The following is a 15,521-nucleotide window of genomic DNA, read 5'->3' as shown; positions in this document are numbered from 1 at the left end:
GAGGCTGGCTGATGGAACTGGGGTGCCTTTGGGGAGGGTGCCACCACTCGCTCTGTGATGGTTGAACAGAAGATGGCACACAGAGGTTCCCGCAGCTGCCCTAGTCCATATTCAGCCTTGGGTTAAAATCTAATGATCAAACCCCAAAGTCTGTCAGTCCCAAAATGTCATCAATTTACCAAAACCCTAATGTTCTGATCGGTCTCACACTAGGGAACCTGGTAGGGGAAAAGGGAAGGTCCCTAGAATCAGATGGCCCATAAGAAAAGTTAAAGGAGATCTATATTTCTTCAGCAGTCCAGAGAGATGGTAGGATTCGGTTCACCAGATTGGAACAACCCAGTAACGATGAGGACACCTCTGCCCGCTAAGTACTCCATGTGTGTTGACAAGGATGTCAGACCCAGCAAGGCTATAGTTCCTATAGTACCGTTTTGATTAACCAGGCCCTTGGAAATACCTGGCATTTTGTTAGAAACCAAAGTGATTAATTCTGGGGAAATGTTTGTGAGTGGCAACACCTCCCAAACTTTGTTCATGGGGCCACCTAGATGGGACCCCACAAACTCAGCAGCCCAAGAAAGGGCACTTAGTTTAAACAGACTGTCCTCTTACCATGTGCTTCCCCACACAACAGCATCTCACTGGAGATTGCAAGGCCCAATGGATGGAAGCTGTGAGCAAGCACAAACCTGGGAAAGTGCAACCTGGAATTAGAGTGAACAGTAGCAACAAGGAAAAGAAACACACTGGTAGTAGTCAAGTGAAATCAGCATGGTGGCCCCTACATTGAAGCTGCGGGGTGCATCTCATTGTTGCTCAGAACTTGGGCATGAAAACCATGTAGGGCTTTCATAGAGCAGGCGCGGAAGCATAGCCCCAGCTGAAAAATATGAATCACAATGTCAGCAGGACAGCTCAGCTCACTGTTGTATAAAAAGGAACTTGGGATTGGGAAGTGTATAGGAGTTAAGTGGCAGAGGTAGGCAGAATGGTCTGGTAAATGTGTAACGGTGAGGATAGAGCCCAGTAGAACAAAGGAGGTGCTGACAAAGGAGAAAGGGGTCATGAAGGACACAGAGGAGTTGGATGGGAAGGAGAAGATGGTAAGAGATATTCAGGAATTTGAGTTGAAGGTAAAGAAAGTGGTGAAAGATACAGCGGAGGCAGAGGCACAGGAGAACGGGTTGGTAAAGTTACATCAGGTGTGATGAGAAGTACAGAGGAAGTGGAGAAAAGTAGGGGATAGTAGAGGAGACAATGGCAGTAGAAGTGGCAAGGAAGAAAGACCAACCAAAAGGAAGGAGTTGCAGAAAGGTTATAAGAAGGAGGTACTTCATAAAAATGGTACTTTATCAAAATTGGCTTAGAACGCTATTGGCTAGTGAGAAGGAAAGCTACTTTTCAACATACAAAAAATACAAGAGTTTGTTTATTATAACCAAGAAAGAATAGTATGAGACTCCTATCATCTCTGCAAACTATGATTCCAAGAATTAGAATCTCTAAATGTGAAACCGCATAATTCCAGTAAGGATGAGCTGGGTGTACGTCCATATAGGAGGCTCTTATGAATAAGATCTGTTCACTACAGCAGGCAATTAGTAAAACAAAAATCTATCCCTTTCTTGTCTAGCTCCATGGATTCCTCCCCACCCCCCAGACTTTCCACCATTCATATTTTCCAAGGTCACGGAACAAGAGGTCATATCTATTATCAAGTCTCTTAAAACCACAGTTTGTAAAGGGGAACTTTGTCCAGCAGTTACAGTAAAGCAATGTGCTCCTACTCTGGCTGCTCCTATTACCAAATATGTTAATGCCTGCCTCAGTTCAGCTATAATTCCGGCATCGATTAACCAGGCTTTAATTACTCCACTTCTGAAAAAAACGTCTTTGGACTTCAAGTTGGCCGCCAGTCCAGCCCATAACTAATGTGCCTTTTCTGCTAAAGATCATTGACAGGGATGCTTAGTTGCAGTTTCAGCCTTGTCTTGAAAGGCACAACCTATTTGGCCACAGGCAGTTGCGTTACAGGGCTGTACTTGCCATGGAGAACGCCCTGCTAGAACTTAAATCTAGCATGCTACAGATTCTGGACAGGGTGGGTCGGGCCATGCTCATGCTCCTGGATCTCTCAGCAGAATTTTCTCTGGTCAACTATAAGATACTAATTGATAGGTTGTGCTCATCAGTCAACTTCTCATCTGGGAGAGACTGAGTTGGGGTTTGTGACCTGCACCAACAAGCCTATGCTCTTCTGATGCCTGGGCCCATTGTGATCTTGGCAAAGATCAATGGGGGTATAGTGCTTGGCCCACATGCATATGACTATTAGTACCAAGGTTGGTGGTGGAGACTTCTTACCGCAAAAAGAACAACATTGTTCCAAATGCAATGAAAGACCAGCAATTTATAGAAGAGTCAAAAAAGAAGTGTTGGGAAACTTAGAACCCAAAAGAATTTCAGTGATTTTTTGCCCATCAGATGCCGAGCCTAAGTGAGAGAGGGGAGATTGATAGACCTCCGGCCTTCAGAATGTTTGAATTATTTCCCTGTTTAAGTTATCCACACGTTTTAACAGCCCTATTATATCACCGTCCCTTAACTTTATGTGTTATTTAATGAAGAGCCTAGAACCTTAAGATCCTGGCTTCAAATTGCCTGTTGATACCTCTGCCATGACACCCACCTGCATCCCTTTATTACCAAGAGTGCTGTCCTTTTGGACCAGCTTTCTTGCGGGTGAAAAGGGAAGGCCTGAGGAAAGTATGCAACACCTAAAAAATATTATGTTCCCTCTCTCCTCACCCCATATCAACACAAAACCAAAAAAAAAAAAATACCTGACAGAAAATAATGCCCTATATTTTTGTTTTGTTTTTATTGTTGTGTTTTGGTTAAATGTTTAAACCTTTCACAAATCAATACATTTACATCCTTAAAATTTAGTTAGTTGCAAATCTTAAAATCCTGACTTAATACACTGTAAAAACATATTTATAAAATCAGTCGCTTTCTTTGGCTCATTCGCGCATGGATTCTGCATTTCAATAGATTTTAAATTATAAGTTCATCCTATCAAGGAATCTTATTGTGGCTATATTCATTGAAACATATTCGGCATTGATTATCGTTTTCCAAGCATCCTCTTCTAGCATGGTCCTGTATGCATTAAAATGTTTTTCATAGTGTTCTTTTCGAATGTCAGGCAACGCTGTGCAACAAATTAACAAGTGTTCCAAGGTTTCCAGCTTGCATTTCTCTTTGCAAAATCTGCATGTAGTCACCAATTGATTGTCTTTATTCCTTCGAGCCAGCAAGGATCTTGTTGGCCATAGGTCAGATCTCATTCTCATTATTTTTGAGGAGTAGATTGCATAGGGATATTTTTGCAGGTATTCCGGAATTTGATCTTCATGGGGTGATAAGATGTTTTAAATACCTTGTAAGTTTTTATCCAGTCCATGTCATACAGCACATCACAAATCGCGGGATTCGTGATGAGTAGAGACTTCTCAATACCTGCCATTGCCATTATTTCCAAGCAATAATCTCTCTATGAGTCCAGATGTCTATTGGAGTCCTTCTTGAGTGAGGCCGAAAATGTGGGAATTAGCGAGTTTTGATGATCTTCTGTCATTAGGCATTTCCTATATAGCATTAGAGAGTTCCACCAGACTTTTGCTCTCAAGGATGTTAGGCCCAACTCATAGCGGATTAGAGAGATAGGTAGACTCTTGGGTACTGGTAACAGGTATTTCCAGAATTTACCTTGGACTACTTCCCAGTTTGGATGATATTGTGGGAGATTGGATTCTGCTCCATAAATTCCCTATTACCCTGAGAAGATGCTATGGCAGTTGTTTATGAATTCCATAATCTTCTGCCATGATATCACAAGGAAATAGTTGGGTTCTTATGGAAGGCAGACACATTAAATCAATACACATACACAGAAAACAGAAATTACTGCAACAGGCAAGTACAGAATTTTTAAAAGAACTTTTTGGACCCACAAATATTATACCTTTAGGTGGATGCTTCCTACAACAAATGCCCCTCATGTAGACAGTTATTGCAAAATTAACTTATAATCGAAAACAATGGAAACTCCATTGCAATGTTGATGTATGCTATATAAGCCTGATTTGATCCCCTCTCCCTCTTTAAGAGATTACTGGATGCACACAATGTGCCACATTTGCATATAGTATCCACCTAGAGTTTGGGAGGCAATCCTTTTTGCCAAATATGGTTCTGCACTATTGTGGCATAGTTGGGCCAAAGAGGAGTCCTCTTCCAGGTAACCACAGACATTTTGGGCTTGTAATTCCTTTTTTAAAAATATTTATTTTTGTTGGCAGAGGCATGTAGCAAACACGTACATCTGAGTGAACAATACATTCAAACCATACCTGGATCACATCAGTGGTGATAAAGCAATAAAGCACAGCAGGCAGAAAGTAGCGGAGTCACAGTATATCAAGATGGTACATTACATCAATGTGAGGTGTGGGAGGATTCTCCCCCTGAGGAGGTCTCATCTAGGCCATGGAGGTAACTATTGAAGGCAGTCCAAATGTTCTTGGGGCGGGATCGCGCTGGGATCATGTTCAAAAACTCTTCCTCACAATTGCGGGACCAGGTAAGTAGATTTAGCCATTACTGGAATGAGGGGGCACTTCCAATTCTGTAGCATACACTTTTTAGCCACAATGCAACCCACATTCAAAAATGTGGCCATACATTTAGCTCCATCAGACTGCCAAATCCCAAACAGAGCTCCCATTGGGTCTGGGTCAACCGGAGTGTCACAGATCGCAGTCAGTGTCTCCAGGATCTTACCCCAGAATTCCGTAAGCATTGGGCAACCCCAGAACATGTGTAAGTGACAGGCGTCTTCTGCCCCACAGCGAGGGCAGGGTTGTGAGTTGGTTCGAGCAAACCTGGAGATCTTGTATGGAGTGTAGTACAACCTGTTGAGTAGTTTGTACTGAATGGTGCGATAACGAAAGTTAAGGGAGACTCTACTAGTGTGTGAACACATCTTCCCCCACAGGTGGTCTGTGAGCTCCAGCTCCAGTTCAGTCACCCAGTCATCCCGGGCCCTGGAGGGTTGGGGTGGGGGCACCCAGTAGCAGTATCTTGTATAGTGAGGAGACCACTCCACGGGTGCCGCCCGAGTTGGCAATGTAGGCAATCCCGGGGGAGTCCGGGGGTTCGTTGGGGAAGCCAGGCCAGGCGGTGCGAAAAGCAGCACGCAGCCGATAATATTGCAGAAGTTCCAGGGCTGAACCAGAATGGCCCGGTCTCCATGTCTGTGGCGTAATAAATTGCCCATTTGGTTAAAAATCTGTTAGAGCGAGGTACCCCACAGTTTCCCAATGATGCACCAGGGCCGTATCATGTGTGGGTTCCAGCCCGGGGAACCGCCAAGCGGGGAGACACTTATAGTACGGGTGGTGGTCGGCACAGGACTTAAATATTCGACCCCAGGCGTGTACAGTGGTATGAACCGGATCAATAGAGGAGTCTGGCTCGTATTGTCGGTGCAGTACTAGTGACATAACATTGATGCTTGCTGCCGCCAGAGTTTCCAATTTAACATGGGGGCGAGGAGGAGGGCCAGGGTACCAATAAGAGGCGAATTGTGCCTGGGCTGCGATCCAATACAGCATCATGTCAGGGGCGGTAAATCCCCCTCGATCGTACAGGGGTGTCATGTCAGACCATTTCTTCTGCACCGCACTGGAGTGCCATAAAAACTGCACGCATGCCTTGTGCAGTCTGGTGAAGTATTTTTTTCCGGGCCAAATAGGTACATTACTAAATATATACAGTAGCTTGGGGAGTAGACTCATCTTGACAAGCGAAAGTCTGCCGGCCAGCGATAATGGAAGGGAGCGTCATCGCTCCATTTTGGCTTCAGGTTGTTGTGCCACCACTAAGTAGTTGTCAGCTAGTAATGATTCTTTGGTCAGGGATATCTGGACCCCCAAGTATTTAACCCCATCCGGCGACCAACGCAGTGGGTATTCAGTGTCAGGTTGTGGGGTGGACCTGGTGAGGGGGAAGAGTTCGGATTTAGTGTAATTTATGGTGAATCCAGAGTGTGGGCCTATACGGGTGATGTAGTGTAGTATTGGATCAAGATGATTGGCGGGGTCTCTAATGAACAGTAGTACATCATTGGCATAGAGTGAAATGATTTCAGGAGCATCTTTCAGCCGTATCCCTTTGCGTGAGTGGCAGTGTAGTTTAATATATCTAATCATGTTAGGCCCAACACCCATAGTTTCAAGTACCAACCACATATACTTCCAGGACACCATGGCGAACGCCTTCTGGGCATCAAGTGTAACCGCAATTGCATTGGCGCCCTGGTCTATTCGCGACATGACATTAAGGAGTCTTCTAATATTGTGGGATGTGGATCTCCCAGGTACAAAACCTGATTGATCATCGTGGACCATATATGTCATGACTGGGAGGAAGCGATTGGCAATTACTTTAGCGAAAATTTTGGTATCTAGATTCATCAGCGAGAGGGGTCTATATGACCCGAATTCATCGCTGGGTTTGCCGGGTTTGAGTAGTATAGTGATAGCGGACTCGCGCAAGGTGGGAGGTAGAGTCCCCAACCGGAGTGCCTCGTCCCACACCTCAAGTAGTTTAGGGGCCAGCAGGGCAACGTGCTCTTGATAAAAATTCAGCTGTAAGCCAGTCGGGGCCCGGTGCCTTGCCCTTAGGGAGACTGGATATGGCCTTGACAATTTCATCTAATAGAATTGGAGAGTCCTGTTGGTCTCTAGTTGCGGGGGAGATACAGGTCATGGGAATTTGCTCAAATAGGTCTCTCATGTGGGATTCACTGTGTTCATGGGGTTGGGAGTATAGCTCCGTGTAGAAGTTTGTGAAGACGTCTAATATCTGTTGGTCAGACCATTGGTTTGCCCCCCGTCTATCCTTAACCCAGGTGATCTGGGTGTGGCCCCACTCTCCCTTTGTCAAAGCGGCCAGTGTTTTGCCAGGTCTATCACCTTCTCCGTACTTCCGGGCTGCTTGAGGGCGGCTAAAGTACTGGACCTCCCTTGTGGCAAGTTCATTGAATGATTGCAACTCTTCACTAATCTGGGAGAGGACGGCAGGGTCAACTGATGCCAGGTGCGCCTGTTCTAGCTCACGTAGCTTAGCTTCCGAGGGCTGCTCTGATAGGTTTGAGGACTCCCGCCTCCCTGGAAATGGCCATTCCCCTGATAAAGTCCTTCAAGGCGTCCCATCGGGTTCTCACAGTGGTGGATTGGGGTGTATTGTGTTCAAAGTAGTATTGAATGTCAGCCAGGATGTCTGCCTTGAATACAATATCCTGAAGGGCAGCCAACTTAAATCGCCACATGTTGATGGTAGGCGTAGGGGCACCCAGGTCCAGAGACAGCAGGACTGGAGCATGGTCCGACAGCGTGCGGGCAAGTATACATGTGTCCACCACTCTACCCAGCATTCCGCTTGACAATAGGAACATGTCTATTCTAGAGGAGCTGTCATGAACTGAGGAGTAGTAGGTGTATTTGCGTGCCTGTGGGTGCAGTGTCCTCCATACATCACGAATATCAAGAGTTGTATAGTGAGCCAGCAGTCTAACTGCCGCACTAGACAGCAGGCTAGGGGCTGTACCAGTTCTGTCCAGGGCAATGTCTAATATGAAATTCATATCCCCGCCCCATATGATCTGTACCCCCACATAGCCCAGCAGGATGGATGCCACCAGATCTATAAAATTGGGCGAGTCTACATTAGGACCGTAGGTATTCACCAGGAGGTACTCCCTATTGGCTATCGCACAGTACTGTATGACACACCTCCCCTCCGTGTCAATGTAGCTCTTGTGCAATACGAACTTGAGTGACTTGTGAATCATTGTCAGGACCCCCCTAACCCGCGTGGAGTATAAAGTGGTATATCTGTTGGGGCCCCAGGATGGTGCCATACACTTTGTAAGAGGGCCCATAGCGTGCATCTCCTGTAAGAGTAATATTTTGCATCCATGTCTGCTGGCATAGGCCATGACCCTACGGGCCTTAGTATAATTGCTCAGGCCCCGGATGTTCCAGGATATTACTGTAATAGGCATTCTAGGGGTCTAGAGCACATCCCAGGACTATCGCCGTACATTATGTGCGCAGTGTAAATCACCACTATGCGTGTGTCCCGATGCGGTGTAGTCTGCCAGTCTGCCTCTGCCTTGTCCAATGACAGTTCCCAACCCGTACCCTCCCCCCACCCGCACCACCCCATCCCTGTGGGTAGTGTATCTGACCACCCCCCTACCTGTAGAACCAGAATTCCCTGAGAACTGTGGGTCAGCGGTGGATCCCCAACGTGGGTACAGCACGCTAGCGGCCCAACCGGGGCCAAAACCCAACAACAGTGTAAAAAAATAAACATTGCAATCGCAGTGGCGTGCGCTGTTGCCGTGTGGTGGACGTAGGACAAAACACGGATAACATGGAGTATCAAGCGGTACATAAAACAATAGAACGCATAATAATCACATTGTCCCACACCAATCTATATGGACAGGAAGCAGAGTGCCCACATCCCAGGTGGCGCCCAAGGAAGTAAGGGCAGTTGAGCAATTGCAAGGCCCGGTACGGTTGAATAAGAGCAGATATGCAGGGAAGGGACCGTGGATGGCCTCAAGTAGGGCACGTACCAGGTGTGGTTATTTCAAGTAACAAATGTATATGCATAATAAAGACAGTGGAGTGTTGTTCCCATCAGCACATTAAAAGGCAAGCAACAGTGACCATGCTACATAACTTCTGGGCAAGCGGGGTTCAGTCATTGTCTCTAGAGTCTTCATTCATGTTGTGGAGTGGTATCTGAGACTCTATGAATTTCACGGCTTCCTCTGGGGCGGTAAAAAAGTACAGTTTTTCCCTGAAGGTGATCTTGAGCCAGGCCGGGAAAAGGATTGCATAGGGGACATTGCGTTCGCGTGGTAGTTTCTTGACTCGAGGAACTGGCGTCTCTCCTGTTGTACCCCAATAGAAAAGTCGGGGAATATGTGAATGGTGTGCGAGTCAAGGCGGAGGTCTCCTTTCTCGCTGGACAGGCGGAGGATAAAATCCCTATCTCTATAATTGAGGATCCTGGCAATTATAGGCCTGGGGAAGTCTCCCGGCTTGAGGAGTGGTGATAGGACCCGGTGAGCCCGCTTGACCGTGAAATAAGGGGACAGGACAGGGTCACCCAGTAGGTCTTTAAGAAGAGTCTCGACGGCCAGCTCCATACGCCCCTTGAGGGAGTTCTCAGGGACCCCGACAATTTGAAGGTTGTTCGTGCGTGAGTGGGATTCAAGATCATCACATTTCACCTTTACGGTTTTCATGTCTCGGGTCAAAGTGGCCACCATGTCCTGCAGAGAGTGTAGACTGTCTTCATTCGCCCAAATTCGATTTTTGGCCTCCGTGATTCTGGTCGCGGCCTGGTCAACTCGCGACTTGAGGGTTGCCACATTGGCGTTAATGTCATCAAGCTTTTCGTGGAAAGAAGCAAAATTCTTGGCCATAGATTCCATCATTACGGTAAGATCTGGGGTAAGTGCACTGGAGGAAAGCTCGTGTTCACGGTCCTCCTGAGCGGATGCCGCAGGCTCGGCCTCCGCACGTGGGGTGGCTTTTGCAAATTTGTCCATGGCACCCACCTTATTAGCCCCCCTGGATCTATTAGACATTGCAGCTGTTGTTGGGGGAGCCCGCAGACACGGGCCCCGAGCTGCGCAAGACGCCGGCGTGCAGTGCCAAGGTTGGTGCCCTATGGAGGAGCCAGGGGTGGAAGGCAGCCCAGCAATTGTGATCAAAGTAGATTGGTGGTGAAATCACCAGGGGGTTTCAATGGGGCCGGTTGCCCTAGGGTGCAGTAGGGTCAGTTGGTCATGCAGCCCTCAGCGTTGAGCGTATCCAAGCACTGACAGGTCGTGCTATGAGTCAGCCAGGGTAATGATTAGGGCAGCAATAAGAGTGCGGCGTCCGTCAGCCCAGCACTACAGCATTGGAAAGATGACGTCGCTGAGGGCCCCCCAGCAGGTGAACTGGAACATGCACGGTGTCCGCCGTCGGTCCCCACGAGTCAGGGGAACCTATGGCCATATGTAGCCAAGCCCTAGGCAGAGGGGCTGTGTGGAAGCCACTGGTTGGGTTAGTGGTGGCCAAAGTGTCACGGGCACCAGGTGGTCTTGAAAGGAGTGAGAAAGACTTGATGAGGGGCCACGCAGATGGGATCAGGCTGAAGAGTTTGTTGGCGCCTCACAGGCAAGCGTAGCAATGGGCACAGTCCAGGCCAGACAGGGGGGCACCCGCAGCGGAAAGGCACCCACTTGGTTGTTATACGCGGGAGAGATCAGCGCCCCCCACCAGCTCCTCACCTGCTCCCAGAACCCGAGGCCTGGATGCAGCACCAGTGCACAATCAGTCAGCCAGTATGCTGGAAGAGAGCTGCGGCCACTCCGCAGCGCTCCACAGGATCGGAGACCACAGCGCTGCAGTTCGAGGAGGAGGGGCGGCCTCGGATGTCTGCAAGACAGAGGCCAAGTCTCCCACGCCGCGCGGGCAGATGTAGGAGGCGCCACGGCCCTCAGGGGAAGGGGGGAGACTGCTCCCCACCACACACAGGAACCAGGCAGTTGGGCGCCGAAGGCCGGCGGGTGGGCAGGCACATCCAAGCCCACCGATGATGCGGGTGGGGCCCACACCGGGGAGGACCTCTGTCTGGCCCGCGGCAGCACTAGGGAGCGCCCACGCGGCCGGGCCGCAAAGTTGAGCGAGACGTAGCAGGTCTCCTGGAGCCTGATTCCGGCCGGTGCTCGAACAGGGCAGGCAGCAAGGGATATGCAACAGACCAGTATGTTTTCAGGCGATGGCAGCAGTGTGGGCCGTTGATGAGGCCGGATTCAGTTCCACATCACGCGGAGCTCTGCAGCTAGACAGCCATTTTCGGGCTGCTCAACAGCGCCCACCTTGGGCTTGTAATTCCAACAAGTGTAGAGCACTGTCATAATGTAGACGTCTACTATTCTGTCTATTGGAAACCTAGGCAAATCTCATTTAAATGCGACAATAAATCCATAATGATATCTTCTTTCAGATTAATGCAAGGGAAATTATGTTATGTTATTGAGTTTTGTATAGCCATATTTATATTTTTTGGCACTCTGGGATATTTGTGGGAGAAAGGGATAAAAATGACTTGTCGGGGGTGGAATGCATATGAGGCTATGTGGCAAATGTTAGCACTGCTTGCATCATGCTCTACGTAAAAATGCCCTATAACCTACACTTTGGGGAAAAAGATGTATTGATGGCTGTTGGAGTTTGGTGGCCAATTCCTATGTCTCAAGACAGTAATGCCTGTTTCTTTTCTTTTGCCCAAAGTTAATGGGTTATCGAAGATTTTGTCTTCGTCCTTTGTCTTTATTATCAGGTAGCATGGTTGAGCAGGCTCTGAATTACTGGATTGATGGAAAACATAACCAAATGTGTGCATGGGAAGTAATGTATTTAACATCAGTATTGGATCATATTAAATCTGCTTATTGTCAGCGATAGCATCAACCAACCACAGAACTTTGGAGTTCAAGTGTTTTTATTAAATATGTGCAAACACACTGGTTTGATATTGTGGGTAGGTTGTGGTGGCGACATGTAAGTGCCGCTCCCTCTCTCTCTTGTGTCCCGCGGTGCCCTCCACCCTAGCCCAGGTTTCCCTAATACCCAAAGTGACTGCACTCTAGAGATAGGTAACAACTACTATCAAATACTCACTGGCTAGCAGTGAGGGCCTATCTTTCTCCCTTCAGGACTTCCTAAGTGTTTTCTGCCCAGTCCCTGTTATATTCCATACTCTCCCTCTGTCTCCTCGCAGCTTCTCTCCTCTCCCCCTTTCTTATTTTACCACTCATACCCCTTCTCACTCTGTTACTCTCACCCCTCCTCACTGCGCTATTCAGGGACATGGGGCCCTGATCACTCTCCCAAGGATAAAGTCCCCTGCTCACTCTCCCAGGGATATAGTCGCCTGCTCACTATTCCAGTCCCTGGGATATGGTGCCGTGCTCAACCCTCTCTACTAACCTGTTTCTTTCTCAACCTACCTAATTCACTCACTTTCTTGAGCTTAGGGTCCTTCAGGAACGTGCATATGTAATGCATGGGATCACACACATTAATTGCAAGTCCAAATAACCAAACCAACTCACGAAGAAGGCAAAGTACTGTTTTATTAACAATTATCTAAAACATGGAGTTTACAACGAACATCAACGGATGTATGCTCAGTTTCTCTCAGCGATCTTTTTACAAAACATAGACTTCATATCAAAAATACGTCAGAGGTGACGTCATACTAGGTGGCAATAATGAAAAACCTACCAAGCGTCAGGATTGGCTTAAGGGGAACATCTAAGTATACTTTCTAGAGGAATTAGGATTGTGATTGGCTGTCAATTATCAGGTGTACAACATGTGCCAACCTCTAAAACATGTCATCTTCAAAAACATTAGATACACAGTTTCTCATTGTTCTTCAATATGTGGACTACTACAATTGGTTGGCAAGCTTGTGCCAGGTCTGGAACATTCGGTTCACTTAGCAGCATGTAAGCCCAGGACCAGGTGCAAGGAGATGGGGCATGACACTAGCTCCCCACCCAATTAGCCCATCATCTCTCCTCTCCCATGAAGATTGTCTTTGAACTTGGCCTTGCAAAGTATCCTTGTCTTTGGAATACATAGGAGTGAGAGCACTCACTATTGTGTTCTGAGACTCCAAGTTTAAACTCTATATTCATCCTTGGCTCATGTGACAGCAGACCACAATTTGGTCCATTTTGCAGGTTTTAAATGCTATAAATGAATTAAACGTGGCACTTTTGGTGTTCTTTCTTTGCACCTTGACAAGGGATGATTCATCCTTCGCACCTTCGCCCATTTCCAGAATAGATAGCTGAACATGGCTGCTTCAGTCTTGACTCCAGTCCAGACAGCATTGTTTTACAGCACCATGATTCTACTTATTCTTGCTGCGACACAGCTTTCCCTTCCTGATTCATGGGTCCTAGCTTTCATGATACCGATGTCCAGTTTCTATACAAAGGCGGCTTTGCCTGTGCTCTATTCACTACGTATAGCTAGCTTCTATGATGACTTAGTCTACCTTGTGTTTCAGCATCTGTACATTCATTGAACGGTTGATTTTCTGTGGCACCTTGTGCACGTGTAATCTTCTTCTTTGTATTTAAAAGCTCACTTGATTCTTTACTTGGTCATTAGTTTCCTTAGGATCGATACACCCTCTTTAGTCAGTATCACGGGACGTCCTGCATACTTTGTATGACGTTACTGGCTTCTTTTCTCTACTTTTTCTCATATTCCTTCAGGGAGTTCCTCCCTTAGGTGGTCATCACTTCGGGGATACATTCAGTAGAGTTCTCTCAACGGGTATCTTCTTTCGAACACACGCTGTGGTATTTGCACAACTGCTGGTGTCTAACACTGCACAATCTCAAGTCTCCAACATATGGGAGGAAGGGGGGCAGCGTTTCCTGCGGAGGCATGCAGCTGTTCCTCTACATTCCCTATTCTCACAACCCCTTCGCTTCTCTCCTGCACCATTCTCATTGTACCCTACTCCTACAACCTTCCCTACTATCCTTATTCTTCCAGCACCCATATCCTCCAACTCTATTACCCTCACAACCCTACTTCTGCCTCCATCTCTTCCTCACCACTGCCTTCACTCTCACAGACACTCTCTCATGCACTGCTTCACTCTCACAAACTAGAACCAGTTTCTCTCAATAAATTAAATGAGAAAGAGTTGGGCAATATGAAGTGTTCTCTGTGCTTCCAACATCTATACAGTTTTATAATAGGATTGCTGCGTGACTGTGGAAACTGTAGCTATGTCCCAACCACTGAAATGGTGAAATCAATGAAAATTGTTTTGTGTAGTCATGTGCATTCCTAAACACGATAAGTGAGCATCCATAAATATGTACCATACAAAATGTATTCTAGAGTTTGCAAAGCTGTTACTAATGCAATTATATAATCATGCAGTTATCACAGTCTAAATTGATTCACATAAATGGTCAATTTCAACAAAACAGATTCTGTTGTTCCATGAATTTTGATTGCTTGGTGTAATGCCACAACTTAATTTTGGCCCATAGGAAACCTGTTTAATACATTGTAACTGACTAACTAATGTTACATAATTGATTTGTTTGAGCTGCCTAGCGAACGCCTGTTTCGACTTTTCCAGCCTTTATCAAGGCCACTTGTCTTTACGAAAGATATTGGTTGCTGCTGTGCACAATATTTATCATAAAATCTGGGTGTGCACACGGAATGGCACAGCTGATTGAAGAAGGGACGGATCTCTGTCCAGACTTAATTAAGTGTATTCATGTCAGTTTAATAGTTGAGCTAACAGCAACTGAGAGGAATTGAGTCCTTTGGGCTTGGCCGTTCAACACTTCATGCTCAATTTTCATTTAATGGCCAGGCTTTAATATAATTATTGTGACACAGCACCAACTTACATCTTTCGTAGTTGCTTGATAGTAGCATATCGATCAGTTTAAGTTCATTGCTAAGGAGTAAAGTCCGCATACACTGAAATCACGCATTGACTTATTGCACTAACTAATAAATAATCAATACCAGATAACTTCCATAGCAACATATCATTAAGACGAGTTTAATGTTGTCTTTAGGATATAAAACTCAGACTACACTATACAACAGGCGCAACTGATAAAAATGTGCAGACAACTTAATGAACAGAATTATATAATTTCGTAAACTTTTCTCTCCAAAGCCATGCTCAATAGACATATTTTGCTGCAGAAATAAAACGCCATCTGGCAGGTGAGTAGATGTCCACAATGATCTAACGCGGTGATCATTTAGGCATGGTTTCAGATTGTTACTGCAAAGGTAATTGCATAACAGACATAAGAATGAGCAGTGCTATATTGTTTCCTTCATGTCAGATAAAACAAAAACAATTGTCTTTGACCCATGGTTCCCAAACCTTTTCCCAGAGGTGAAAGGTAGAATCCTCAAGCAACGTTTCAGATGTAAGCATCACGCACAACGGGGATTTTTATCTAAATGCAATTTATATCCGAGATGTGATTTAATTGACATATGTTTGTATTAGGGAAATTCGGAACTACTTCTCCATTCAGCTTCCTGCATCTTGCTTAGACATGCTGCCTTCCTCTGACTTTCAGAATTTAAGGTGGTTGTTTAAAGTCTGACTTTGTCAATACAGGCAATAATGTGTAAAATTCCTCTATGCCTAGGTTCCCTTAAATTTGAAATAGGAGAGAAGAAGTTATCTTTAGGGCATGCTGATTGAATTAAATATGGGAGAATGCTGTCTGGCGTACATCTATAATCCACGAAAAGTGGTCAAACAACATTTTTTCAATCATGACAGTCTCTTCTACA

The 15,521-nt window shown here is 46.2% G+C and overlaps 1 protein-coding gene across 4 annotated transcripts in view; it reads left to right on the top strand.

The window, feature by feature from the left end:
• The window catches only part of LOC138453575 (scavenger receptor cysteine-rich type 1 protein M130-like), a 500,179-nt gene that overhangs the window by 154,985 nt on the left and 329,673 nt on the right, over positions 1-15,521 (top strand). The window lies entirely within an intron of this gene.

The sequence above is a fragment of the Ambystoma mexicanum genome, chromosome 1p (genome assembly GCF_040938575.1).
Source record: "Ambystoma mexicanum isolate Mex_15411 chromosome 1p, UKY_AmexF1_1, whole genome shotgun sequence".
Classification (NCBI taxonomy): Eukaryota; Metazoa; Chordata; class Amphibia; order Caudata; family Ambystomatidae; genus Ambystoma; species Ambystoma mexicanum.
Note: the sequence above shows the minus strand (reverse complement) of the source record. Positions and strands in the feature narration are given on the sequence as shown.